The sequence below is a fragment of the Acinonyx jubatus genome, chromosome F2, assembly GCF_027475565.1.
Source record: "Acinonyx jubatus isolate Ajub_Pintada_27869175 chromosome F2, VMU_Ajub_asm_v1.0, whole genome shotgun sequence".
In the NCBI taxonomy this organism is placed as follows: Eukaryota; Metazoa; Chordata; class Mammalia; order Carnivora; family Felidae; genus Acinonyx; species Acinonyx jubatus.
The window spans coordinates 34,583,990-34,595,531 of record NC_069394.1 but is presented as its reverse complement, the minus strand read 5'-3'; the positions used below and the strand labels follow the sequence as shown (position 1 = coordinate 34,595,531).

Genomic DNA, 11,542 nt, shown 5'->3' with positions numbered 1-11,542 from the left:
TAACCACTACTCAGTGTTAGGGACTCTCCTGAGGACCCAAATTCTATGTCAGAAGAAACCTAACGGGCATCTCTAAGGTCAGGAAATCCCAGATAGGAAACGGAAGGCCTTGAAGACATGCTTCAAATCAAGTGTTGGGATTTGGGGAGAGGAAAAAAAAAAAAATGTGGGAAGTGCACAGAGAGAAATATAGACTGTTTTTGCAAAATGGGATTTTGTTTTTTTAGACCATAAGTTACTAAAGAAGAGCGAGTATCTTCTTGCTTAAGACAGAATGTAAAGGGGAAACAGCCCCTTGCAGAAATAGCCCCGAGCACACCCCTCATTCAAAGCCCTTCATCCCCTGCAACAGCAGTTAAGTGCCCACATACCCTATAAGGAAACTTGCGCTTAAAGGGGCAGAGCTGAGAATGCAACCAGTCTGACGGAAGCCAGTATTTCTGCTCTTCAGATGTGACCATAAAAGACATCACCACTGGCAAGAGGGTCAGAATACTTATGGCCTGATATTTATGTGGATAATAAAGAGAGGTCAATTATGACATCTAGGAGTTAAGATTCTTTGAGTTGGAAGAAGCAAGAGTCAATTCGAATTAGAACCAGCTCAAACAAACAAATAAAATTATTATTTTTGGTGGGGGAGGATTCCAGGCAAAATGGACCAACCAGATTGCAGAAGGAACAGAAATAGGGGATCCAAGTAGCAGGAATTTATTATAGACTTTTTGGAGAGCTGCCACTTGCATGAACAGGACAAGGGCCTAGGTCTATTGGTTCAAAATTCCGAATTTCTAAGAAAGAGAATCTGATGGGTCCAGCTCAGGTTAGGGGCGGGGCCTAAAGTGCCAAAGTGGCCACAGTGGAGGGAGGAGGGTCCACCTCTGCCTCCAGGCTGCCTCCAGGTAAGGGAATCCCTGGGAGGGAGTGGGGGGGGGGGGGGTCTCAGCCACGGTTGGTTTCAGATGCTCAAATGGGATCAGGCAATGGAAGAATCAATCTTCATTTTTTTCTGAAAAATAATGTAATCATTTTTGAATTTTAATAAACTTCATTAAACAAACGTATTAAGTGCAGTTTAGATACAGCACAGCCTATACAGATGACATTGTCTATGGTCACACTGGGGATCTAGGTGGCAATTCAGGGAGCAGGTAGTAATTGTTCATTGTGAGGTTACTGCTCTGGAGACACGACCTGGAGAGGGGGGTAGGGAGACCTACGTCTGGGGACACCATCTGGAATTTTACCTTCTAAATTACGAAGGTACGTTGGAAGTTACCTTTAGAAAGAGGAGGAAGGGAATTTAGAAAAAGGAGGAAGACACCACCCATAATCCTTCATTCCATCATTTCTCTTGTCACGTTAGATGCCACGACAGAGTTCATACAGTTTTTGTCACCTGCTCTTTTCATTGTCGTGAGCATTTTTCTGCCTAGTTTTCCTAGTCTTCACATCTATGACCTTTAAAATAGAAACATACTAAGAATGGTCTTTGTGTAAAAGACTTGACATGAGGGGAAGTAAAATTGACGTTTTCGTCAAGAAAATACTGGCCTGGGGCGCCTGGGTGGCTCAGTCCGTTAAGCGTCCGACTTTAGCTCAGGTCACGATCTCATGGTCCGTGAGTTCGAGCCCCACGTCGGCCTCTGGGCTGATGGCTCAGAGCCTGGAGCCTGCTTCCGAATCTGTGTCTCCCTCTCTCTCTGCCCTCCCCTGCTCATGCTCTGTGTCTCTCTGTCTCAAAAATAAATAAACGTTAAAAACAAAATTTTTAAAACAAAGAAAAAATAAAAGAAAATACTGGCCTATGTGGAAAAATCCGGAAACCCGATGCCAGCTGCCAACCTACCTGACTTCTAGAGATCACCTGTTACTGAGTTCTTCACAGCCACTCTCTTCCTGCCCATCCTGCTGTGGGATTGCCAGGTCTGTTGCTTCAAGGTAGGAGTACGCAAAGCATAGAGAGCAAAGTTGGTGGGGCAGGGATGAGGTGTTGAGTCCCCGCCGATGGTCTGGACGTCTAGATGGGTGGTTCCAACTGAGGGCAGTGTCTTCCACCCAGTGGACACTTGGCCCTGTCCGGAGATACTCTTGTTGCCACGACGGGTGGTGGGAAGGGATGTTGCTGGATTCTAGTGGGCAGAGGACAGAGATGCTACTAAGCATCATACCACACACGGGACAGCCCCCCCCCCCCCCAAGAATTATCCCAGGCAAAGCATGCGTAATGCTGAGGTTGAGAAGTCCTGATCTAGATCGCACTGGTATTGCCTTCAAGACATTAAGGGACAAGCACTCCACGAGTTCTGTGTTTTCTGCCCTTAGCTGAGCTGGGAATGGTTCTGGGAGTCTTGCTAAAGGTGATGGGAGTGAATGATAATGGATCTGGCGGGTACCTGAAATACAGCATGAGGCAGGGGGAGTACAGGGGCTAAGCGTCAAGACTTTGCAGTTTGAAAAATTTCGAGTTTGACTCCTGGGTCATGAAATACGTTCTCTGGGGCCTGCAAAATGGGACGATGATATCTGCTTCACAGGGCTCCAAGGGGGTGAAATTAAGTAACGTGTCTGCCGCGGTTGGCACAGCGCCTCGCCTTGGTGTGTGACACCCGGCGGTGGCGGTGGTTATCACGCCAAAGCTCAGCTTCACGGTGTTTCCCACTTTCCCAGCCTCTAAAAGGCAACAGCATTCCATAAATTCTTATTTTAGAGAGAAAAAAAAAAGGATTTGAACTGATTTTTGTTATCTGGGCTTTAGAGACCCAGGCAATGTGGGACAGATACATGATCTACCTATTTTTACAAGAACTTTTTAGGTGAGAGTCGTCTGGTTGAAATCTCTTTTATATTTCCTCTGGTGTTCTTCCTCCTCCTCCTCCCCTTCCCCCTCCTCCTCCTCCCCTTCTTCTTCTTCTTCTTCTTCTTCTTCTTGAAAGATTGTGGTGGTGGTTCTTGTTAATTCAGAAAATGCTTGCTTTCTGACATTCTTGGTTAAGCTGCTTTGATCTACGGAGAATTCAAGAGTGGGCCAAGCTGAAATAAAAGTTATTGGGTACCCAGACAAAAATTATTGTCCACAGATGTAATGAGAGTTGCCAGAGCAGTGTAAGAATATCTCGGGTCCCCATCCTGAGCGAGGTGTTTGGTTATCAGAAAGCAACCACAGGAGAGCCCCGTGTACATTGAGGGTCTATAACCACCCTGTTATCTACCGCTTGTTCTTGGGTGTCTGAGAATATCTGAGCAACACCCAATGTCCCTCATGAAATGCATGTTGAGCTCCCTGGGGTGGGCACAGTTCTGAGTCCCAGTACAGGGAGAAGGGAGCGGACGGAAGAGAGAAGGAGGTGGGAGAGAGGTAAGAGGGGGAGAAGGAGAGGAGAGAGGTGAGAGGGAGGAGGGAGGGAGGGGGAGGAGGGAGGGAGGAGGCAGGGAGAGGGAGGAAGTAGGTAGGAAGGAGGAGGATGGGGGGGAGGAGGGTAGAAAGGGAGAAGGAGGAGGGAAGGAGGAAGGTATGCCCCCCCCCCAGGGTCAGCCCAGTTCGGAGGGGGGGGGGGCCCAAAGAAAAGGGCAGGGGTGGAGCACACCGAAATGCTGGCCTCAGAAGAAGAAAAAAGAGAAGCAGCAGCCTAGGACAACTGCTCCTGACAAAGAACAAACACTGGTTCTGGTGAAGGAAAAAGGCCAAAGGGCACAGAGGGAGCCCAGAGAAGCCTGATTCAGTTGCCCCGTTGGGACGCAGACCCACAGCAGGGCGTCTGCAAGCTTCCCAGCCAGAATGTTCCTCTTCTTGCTCCTCCTCTCGCCCACCCTCAGCATTGTCCTGAGGCCAGGACACCTCTTGTTTCTATGAGATCCTGGGTGCTCTGGGTCCCCTGGGAGCCCTCCGTGGGGAAGGCTACTCTTTTCCTTTTGAGCCAGTCTGTGCCTTGAGGCCCAGCTGATGCGGCCTCTCCATAGTCTGGAGCCTGTGCTGAGGACTGAGAAGCCCCCATGTGTGGTCTTCATCCGTGACTTTGACACAGCACCTGTCATGGTGTCCGTGTGAGCCATTTCTATTCTCCCAACATGTAAGTGAGCTGCAAAGGTAGCTGACATAATAATGTATTTGGCCTCTATAAAATAGTGTATGCAAGGGGAGGGGAGAGGGCTGCGATAGAGACGTAATGTGTGGCATTGCAGGTGTTGGGGAAGTGGGAGAATAGGGGGTTGAGAAAAGGGACCAAAAGGAAGCAAATTAGTGGAGGAAAGATCACATACCCACAGTTCAGCCTTGGAGGGCCGAGGCAAAGGCAGAGCCAGAAGGTCTGAGGTTAGAGGAAGGCAGAAGGAGTTGGGTCAGAGGATCCCATTAGAGTTTGCTCTAGCCTGGGACCATAGGAAGCCTTAACACTTCATGTTGTGTAGGGTGGTGAGTATAGTTCAGCATCTCTCAGGAATCCCCTAAAGCTGTTGGCAGATTTGTAGGGCGAGGGCGGGGGGGAGTTTTTTATTTTCTACATGGAGGGTCCAGAGCCCCCTCTTAGTAGGCAGCTCTATGTAGGGGCTGAGGTGTTTGTTGGGTGACAGCTGGATGTCTAGATTGGGAGGGTGGGCAGTGTGGAGAAGCCATCTGGGGGTGAATGGTCCTGCAGGGGGTCTAGACTGGGCATAGGGGCTCAGATGGCTCCTGGTAAACAAGTAAGAGGCCCCAGAGAAAGAGGATCCAGAAAGAGCCAGAAAGGTAAGGGGGAAACCAAGAAAGTGTTTTATAGCAACCAGGAGAAATGGGAATTTCATAAAGAGGGAGTGAGTAACAGATCCGGTCAGGTAAGGCTGAGGCCACAAGTGTTTGCTGGACAGGAGGAACTGAGAGGCCAGAGGTGTCCTCAGTTCCCATGAGGGTGTGTTTGGAAGCTGGATGGGCTGGGCTGACGGCAGATCCTCAAAGGACTGGAGAGAGTGAGCGCCAACTGTGTTTTAGAAGCTTGGTTTGAAAAGGGGGCCGGGACACTTGCTGCGAGCTGGGTGCAGGATCACAAGAGTTATCTTCCCCTGTGTTTTTGACAAGGTGGCAGGCAGATGGAAAGAAGCCAGGACAGGGCAGATAAAGGTTCAAGAAAGAGAGTGGAGAGTGTGTAAGTCAAGATCCCGAGATGTTCTTGGAGCCCCGTTCTTGAAGCAGGGGAGGAGGAAGTGAAGGTCATGAAGAGAGGCTGACAGTTGAGGTCAGCTATGCCCAATGACCTCTACCTTCCCTGTGAAGTAGGAAGAGTGGCGTTTGCTCAGGGAGATTGGTCCAGAATAGGGTCCACTGTGGAGGGAACAGTGGGGAGGCAGAGCTGCGCTGGAGACCACACATTTGCAGGCACGCCAGTCATGCCTCCTGGGTGTTCTCTCCAGCCCTGTCACCGGCCATGGGCAACCCTCTCTACCATCCCATTTCGCCCGTCTGGCCTCCCCAGGTCCCCACCCTTCCTGTCTACCCACTGTCTCTCCAGAAACCCATGTCAGGCTGATCAGAGAGTGTGTGTGTGTGTGTGTGTGTGTGTGTGTGTGTGTGTGTTTTACAAAAGCCCTGCAACCCTTCCTTACCTGAAATGAGTTCAGTCTCATGTTAAAGTTCTCGTCATGTTGCTCCCAAACCTGCTTCCCAGACAGTGGGTGCCTTAGGGTCCCAGGAATTTCTGCAAAAACAGTTCTCATTCTACCTTCCAAAGTCAGACCAATCCTGTTTTTGCCCCTGACTGTATCTCCTAGGGCAGAGTTTTACCTAACTGTCCTCTACCTCAGTTTCCTCAACTATAACATCAGAATACTAATACTGTCTTAGGGGGATGTTGAAGGATTAAATTGGAAGTCACACAAGGCATTTTGTGTGGTGTCTGACATAGGGTGCGAGGTGGATAAATGATCACCGTAATGACAATACATTAATGGCCATGCTTAATGTTCATTTTTCTTTTAACACTGATAACAATCCTTCAAATATTTAAAGTCAGCTATGTTTCCACTAACCTGCTTTCCAGCTTAAAGATCCTCAGTTCTTTTCATGTTTTCTCCTGGGGCAAGGTTCAAAGAGCAGGTCTGTCAGAGGGCTGTAAGCCCCATGTCTCCGGAGGAATTCAAGCAGAACACGACGTGTCACTGGGCAGTGATTTTGTACATGGCCTTGAACTTCTGATTGAGGCTGAAGCTGGAAAACCCTAGAGGTCCTTTCCAACCTTCTGTCCTTCCAACCTTCTGACTTAAAAAGCAAGTTTAGAGAGGCGCCTGGGTGGCTCAGTCGGTTAAGCATCCGACTTTGGCTCAGGTCATGATCTCGCAGCTTGTGAGTTCGAGCCCTGCATCAGGCTCTGTGCTGACAGCTCAGAGCCCAGAGCCTGCTTCAGATTTTGTGTCTTCCTCCCTCTCTCTCTACCCTTCCCACACTCATGCTCGCTCTCTCTCTCTCTCTCTCTCTCTCTTTCAAAAATAAATAAACATTAAAAGAAATTTTTTTAAAGCAAGTTTAGAAAATAATGTGTTCAATAAACACTACTTCATATCAATAGTATCAGTGTCAAGGCTAAGGTTTGTTTTTATTTTGAGAGAAAGAGAGGGAATGAGTGAGGGGAAGAGCAGAGAAAGAATCCCAAGCAAGCTTCACACTCAAGACGGGCTCTATGTCACAAATGTGAGATCATGACCTGAGCCGAAATTAAGTGTGGGTCTCTGAGCCAACCAGATGCACCTAGGGCCAAGGTTTTAATAGGAATGCCCGTCTTCCAGACTCTAAAATCAGTGGGGAGGGCCTAATTTCAAGCACAAAATGTCATCAGCATCATGCTTCACTCCTAGGGCTGTAAAGGTGTATAAAGTGTTACTTTTCTTGATAAACGTCATAGCAACAGCTCTGTATGTGTATTCATTTCCTTGGTCCTCATAAAACCTGCGAGGAAATTCCTGCTGTTATCCTCATTTGACAGAGGGGAAACGAGGTTCAAGAGGTTAAGCAATAGGCCACACTGTTGCGGCAGGGGGATGGGGGGCTGGGCAGTAGCTGCACCAGAACCCAAGCGCTCTGGCTTCGGAGTCCTTTCTTGGCCACTAAGCTATGATGCTTATAGCTCTGCTGAGGGTAGAAACTGCAAACATGTCACTCTGAGTTTTTGGACCATTTCTCAAAAGAACCCCAGCCACTTAAACCCATTTCGTAACCGGAAAGGAATCTTTGAAATCTCTTTGTTCAGCCACCATCTTGTAGACGAGGACCCTAGGGCCCAAGATGAGTGTGGAGACTTACCCTGAGCCCACGTCTTTGGTTCTCAGCACAGTGGCTTTTCCATCTCCCACACTGTTCATCCCTGTCGCTTCTCTTCAAGGGGGTTAGGCCCCTTCTCTGACCTTGATGGATGCTGGCAGAGAAGACGGGGGGCACAGTTCCCTCATCACAAAGACATCACAGGCAACAGGCCGTGTCTGAGCCTTTGAAGAGGCATAAACTCAGTCCCTGTCAGTTCAGTAGAGGCCCCTCTCACTGGACGCCCTAACTCAAAAACTGGCCCTTCCAGGCCAGACTGAGAAACCTTTTTCTCCTGGTCTGCCCCCGCCTCCATCTGTTTGTGCTGAAATTAAATAAACAATCTCACCACCAGGGAAGTGTTAGGAGCAAACTGGGAATTCTTTATCAGAGACACAACTTGATTGGGAAGCACTCCGGATGACTAATTATGACTTCAAGGGGAATTCGCTTAGTGGCTACAGCGTTGGAAGAGGTACTCTCTGCATGTAAACTGGGCCATCTCACAGCTCTGAGTCTAATAATTTAATTAGCTCTGTAGATAGTTAGACATTATAGAAGCCAGTGCAGCATGTCAAATAGACAGCTTTACAATGGCCGTGCGGGGAGTAGACGTCTTGTGCTACTGAGAAGCTGCTGCCCGGCAGGGCTCCCTGGGGCTGCCACCTCTTGGAATCTCACCACATACCAGTTTTCCCTTTGATAGGGGCCTGGAAAACTCCTCCGTTTCAGCTCTCAAGATTTCAGAAATTAATTGTATTCATTTAACTTCTAATGGCATTTTAAAAACATACACACATGTAGAACGGAGGGTAATGAAGCCCCATGTATTCAACACTCAGCCTCAAGCACTGTCCTGCTGTTTCATTCAGTCTTCCCCAACCAAACAATTTTAATGGTCTGTTTGCTTTTGCTGGAATATTTTAAAGTGAATTCCAGACGACGTGTCATTTTGCTTGTAAATACTTCAGGATTTATCGCTAACCAAGAAGTACTTTAATAAAAATATAACATGAGACTGTTATCATACCTAAAATTACCAAGAACTTTTTAACATCATCTAATATCCTGCTGGTGAGATATAATAACAATACACTCAGACTCAATTATTGTCCAATTGGCTCAATTTTCCCCAGTTGTCTCCAAAAAATGCCATTTTTCAGTTGGTTTCTTTGAATAGAACCCAAACAAGTACCACACTTTGCATTTCTTAAATCCCATCAAATCTCTAACAATTCCCGAATGAATCTCTAACAATTCCCAAATTAAAAAAAAAAATCCATTTATTTGAACAAAAGTTATTTGTTCATTTGTTCGATAGTTTTCCTGGCTCTGGGTTGGCTGATTGCATCTTTATGGTGTCATTTAACATGTTCTGTTTCCCCTGGGTTTTCTATCACATCAAGTCTAGAGACTTGATTGAAGTCAGGTTCAAGTTTTTATTTTTACTTTTTTGTAAGAGTTCTTCATAGGCAGTTCTGGGATCTTCCTATTGTGTGACCTCTAGAGGCACATAGTGCTTAGTGGAATTCAGATTGATCAGGGACTTCAGGGAATGTTGGCCTGGTCCACCCCCCACAAAGTCCCCATTGTGTCCAGGTCTGTTCTTTAATTAGGAGTTGCTCACTCAACCAGACTTCCCAGAGTCTTTAAGACATCAGCTCAGTTCCCATTAATTGTGATTTTTCAATCCTAGTGTCAGATTTCTTGAGTTTGATGATTCTGGGTGCACTCTGAACGCTCTGTGTTCTTGTCCAAAAATGTTTCTCCCCTCAGGAGAGCTACTCTGACCTCCAGTGTTCTCTGTTCCAGATGAGCTGGGATCTCTACGTGGGGAGTTTTGCTTGACATGGAAGCCAACTCTAGAACGCCACCACCAACCCCAAATCAGTGTGACCAGAAGAATCAACGTTTTTGATAGTCTGCTTTCCTTCCTTCCTTTTCTGCTCCCTTCCTCCCTCTCTTGGCGATTTTAGATAGAGGAGACAGGCAGTGTGTTCACGGAAAGCCTGAACACTTGAGTTCCTCACATCTTGACCCACAGGTCAAGCTGACAGTTGTTGAGCATTTCCATGTAACTGCTCCACGCAAAACATATTCCCGGTATGATTTCACTCAATCGCCACAACCTCCTTCTGAGGTGGGGTATTCTTTCTAGACCCATTTTTCAGACGGAAAAGCTGAGATTCTAACGGATTTAGACTCTAGAGCCCCTGCTCCAAGCCACTATGTCACAGTATCTCCCAAACATACGCCGGGAGCTCTGTTAGGTTTGTTTTTCTGCTTGCCAAGAGTGCTCACTCTTGGTTACAGGGCCCAATCTGCAGGGCATTAGGGCTGTGGAGCCAGTGAGTCAGGCCCAGTGCTTAGCAGGAGCTTCATAATAAAAATTTATTAAATGGGGGCGCCTGGGTGACTTGGTTCAGCGTCCAACTCTTGATTTCGGCTCAGGTCAGGATCTCGTGGATCATAAGATTGAGCCCCGTGTCGAGTTCTGTTCTGAGAGTGGGCAGCCTGCTTGGGATTCTCTCTCTCCCTCTCTCTCTGCCCTCACCCTGCTCGTGCGCTCTCTCTCTTTCAGAATAAATCAACCGAAAGATTTGTTAAACGGATGAATTTAGTTAGTCTTTCTGATCCTTAATTTATTTTTGTTAAAGTAGAGATTAAAGAAGACCTTTTCAGGGTCGTCGTAAGATTCATTGAGATGTTAGCACAGTAGCTGGCACAAAGCAAGTGCTTTGGTCATTGGAAATGATCAGCATGTGAATAATCCAAGAAAGCAGATAACCCCAGTTATCCCAAATTTAGCTTTGAGAGTACGTTGTCTAATTCAGGTAAAGTTTCACTTTCCTAATTATGTTTTGTCTAGGCTAGCATCACTGAACACCCGGTGGTCCATGAAACGCTGGTCCTTTGAGATAAACTGAGTTCATGGTTCTGGCCAGAGAGCATACTAAATGCTGTGAGCTGGCCTGCAGTAAAGAAAGCTTTTAACTCAAAGTTTTCCAAACATCTAATCATAGAATTCCTTTTCCAAGTAATATTCATTGAAGTCCCCCAAAACTCTTTTCTGTAGTCCCCTCCCTTGGGGAATGTTGGCATAGCAAACATTAAAAAGAGTTTGCATCCCCTCATTTTTCAACTAAGGAATGCGATACGCTCCGTCACAACAAGGATACGCCCCAGGGGAGAGCCCTGATTAAAGTTTGCCACCCGCGATCCACAAAGTGGGTGAGCTAGGCTGAGTGTTCATAGCAAAGGATGAAAAAGGTGAGCATGTTTATAGCACATGAATCAAGGCTAGACTTCCCTAAAAGCTGTCGCCTGACTAGTAGCAGGAAGCCTAACGCTCTAGGACTGTCTGGTTTTAATTATTTCAGTTTATCTATTTGAATTTGACTTTTTCTCTGTTGGGTGCCCGAGTTTCTGGCTTCCATCCACGAGATAGGATTTAAAAGCATTTGAGAATATCACAAAGGCAGCTTCTGCAGAATTTCTGCTTTGCCAGTCCCCACCCCCCTTTGTCTATTAAGGATCTTGCTGTTGACAATGATTCTCTGTTAAGGAAAAAAAAAAAAACCTCAACAAAAACTAATCAGGTAGTAGTGATTTGATGCGAGGAATCAGCCATTAGGACACCTCCCTCATAATTTTTGGCCATGTCAGGGTAACTTCTGTATTATTATTGACATATTATTTGTCTTTAAATCATCTCACCCTTTTAACATAAAGAAATATATACATTCACTTATTTATTTTTATAAATACCATCCTTAATTTTTTTTTTAATTTGAGAGAGAGCGAGAGAGAGCAGGGGAGAGGGTCAGAGGAAGAGAGAAAGAATCTTAAGCAGGCTCCACATGGAGCCTGATGTGGGCTCAACCCCACAGCCCTGAGATCATGACCTGAGCTGAAATCAAGAGCCAGATGCTCAACCAACTGAGCCACCCAGGTGTCCCAAAGAAATATATTGTTTTTTTTCCCAAAAGAAATATATTTAAATGGGAGTTTATAGTACTTTATAAACAGAAAGCCAATATCACTCACCATAAAGAAGAAAATTTAAAAATTACAATAAAAGCAAAACAGGTTGTTAAACTTGAAATGTTAAGAGGATTAAAAGACAATAATGAAAAGCAAATAACATATCTACTGACATTTTTAGAACACGTTCCTAGACATCAAGAGCTATTTATTACATTTGTTAGGTAAACGTAAGTTCTTTATTTTTTTTATTTATTTTTTAAAACTTTTTTAATGTTTATTTTATTTTGGGGGAGA

The 11,542-nt window shown here is 46.1% G+C and overlaps 1 long non-coding RNA gene across 1 annotated transcript; it reads right to left on the bottom strand.

The window, feature by feature from the left end:
* Positions 1-1,146: 1,146 nt before the first annotated feature.
* Positions 1,147-6,853, bottom strand: LOC113600626 (uncharacterized). Its single transcript, XR_003421708.2, has 3 exons — positions 5,998-6,853; positions 5,575-5,666; positions 1,147-3,033 (listed from the first exon to the last, which is right to left on the bottom strand). It is a non-coding gene; the product is annotated as an uncharacterized LOC113600626 (long non-coding RNA).
* Positions 6,854-11,542: the final 4,689 nt, after the last annotated feature.